Below are 2120 nucleotides of genomic sequence, written 5' to 3' on the forward strand. Positions count from 1 at the left end.
TGTATTGGTGTTTTTTTTACCGTCTAAGCTAAAACTACAATTGCATTGTTTTTGTACCAAATCTTATTTCCTACAGTATTGACAAATTAGGTCGGCACCTAAAATGGGCCCATCAATGAGGGATTTTCCACCGCATGCTCTAAGAATCAGCGATTTTGGAGTTATTAAAGTCTAAATAAATGTATTATATTTTGAAACATTTTTTTTTATAACATTTTAAGAGATTTTACTAAGAGTCTTATCACTGGATAGCTTCCCCACTTAAAGCCTCCAAGTCATTTATTTACATTGTTAACATATTTGCTAATTGTATATTTTTCTTTATGAATATATTGTAAATGTTATTTAAAACAATTAAATTAAAAAAAAAATGTGACTATTAGACATCTTATTATATTAAAAATAGTGTAATTTAATTTGACATTATTAACATAATATTATTTGACTATTCATTCAGGTCCATTTCATCAATCTGCTGAGTTAGCTCTTTCCAACGTTCCGCATTTTTACTTTTGTCTTCTGACCAATTTTGTATCTTGACCATCGTTGCCTCTTTCCTTTGTGCAGCGCATTTGTTTAGGGTTAACTTTAGTTTGTTACAATGGTATTATCTAAAAAGGTCACTAAATATTTTGAAATCTATGAAGGCTAAAACAAAACAAAAAATGTCGAATTTAAATAATAATAATATTGTATTACCTATGTTATTTACAGGGGCATTATGTGGTGCAGTTGTCACTTCTGGCCATAAGTTGTATTGTTAAAAAATTAACAAAATGTACATATTTAAATTTTCACAATTGCGAATGAAAACAGTTTTTTCAAAACCAAAAATATTATACCTTCTCTTTGCGATTGAAGGTCATTAAAGTGGTTCTTTAAGTAATCACTTGCGACATCAAACCAATGGTATGTGATATTTTTATCAACCGATCAATTATAGCGGAGGCTGGCCCATTTTTTGCAATCATTGAACGAGTCAGCTGTGATCTGCAAGTTGTTTATCGGTTAATTTCCTATTTCCTCGAAAAGTCCGATTGTAAACTTTAAACAACTTAAGCACAGACTTAAGTATACGTAAAACTTGGGTGCTAATTAACAAGTAAAAAAAAGAAAAAGTTAAGTGTATGCACACTTCATGCAGGTACATCTTAGCTCTAATCTATTATCTCAATTTCAATATTTCTATTAAGTGACATCCATACTACTCCTCCATAATCTCTCCATACTCCCTCCATAATCTCTCCATAATCCTCCTCCATACTGCCTCCATAATTCTTATATCCTTTTATCTTTTATACCTATAATCTATATACTTAATAACACATCCATGTCAATATATATTTTTTTAGAAAATTTATTAGAAATAAAAATTTGGTTTTTTCGGGGTAATGTAATTGTTGTACCTATTTTTTTTTTTCTAAAAATAAATCAAAATATTTATGATTTGGATTCTTAAAAAAAAGTTAATCCCAAAAAATGGTTGTTGTTTTTTTCGAAAACTAATTAAGAAAATATTTTAACTGAAGTAGTTGTTATGGCTAGTACGCGTCACATATTATTACAAGCTTAAATGGTTTTTTTATTGACAGCTATAATATATAGCACAAATATATTTTAGCTGTTGAAAAACAAACGGGAATTATATTATATGCTTTAATATTACCAATTCTTCATTCCAAACAAGAGCGCATTGTATTACGGATCGATTTTGTTTTTCGCAATGATACTTGAAAACTTCAGTAAATAGTTCTAAATTGTTTAATGATTCTAAAATAAGACAAACATTTTGAATTTAAACATAAATAATTTTTTTGTAATTACAGGGGCATGACGCGTGGTGCAATTGTCGCCCAAGGTGAAACAATTTCTTTTATCCTTACTGCTTTACAGTTTTGTATCAAATGTAAATGAATAATATGTAGGTAGTTAATGTTTACCATGTTTTTTTTCTGGATACTCGTCGAAGTAACCAAGCGTTATTTGATAAACTTTTTATGCATTTGCCCGTATACACACAACAATGACCCATTCCAATACCAGGATCAGAATTCCATCCCAGGATCTCGGTGATATATTTCACACAATCATTGAAGGAATCTTCTATAATCTAAACATTT

The 2120-nt window shown here is 29.2% G+C and overlaps 1 long non-coding RNA gene across 1 annotated transcript; it reads right to left on the reverse strand.

Moving 5' to 3' along the window:
• Positions 1-393: 393 nt before the first annotated feature.
• On the reverse strand, positions 394-2120 carry LOC126838364 (uncharacterized). The gene is made up of 3 exons (XR_007685689.1): positions 1941-2120; positions 1667-1770; positions 394-648 (listed from the first exon to the last, which is right to left on the reverse strand). It is a non-coding gene; the product is annotated as an uncharacterized LOC126838364 (long non-coding RNA).

Source organism: Adelges cooleyi, unplaced genomic scaffold (assembly GCF_023614345.1).
Source record: "Adelges cooleyi isolate 19-005CV unplaced genomic scaffold, UGA_ACOO_1.1 ACOO_flye_CR_arks_rails_tigmint_CR_PRNA_30, whole genome shotgun sequence".
Taxonomy (NCBI): domain Eukaryota; kingdom Metazoa; phylum Arthropoda; class Insecta; order Hemiptera; family Adelgidae; genus Adelges; species Adelges cooleyi.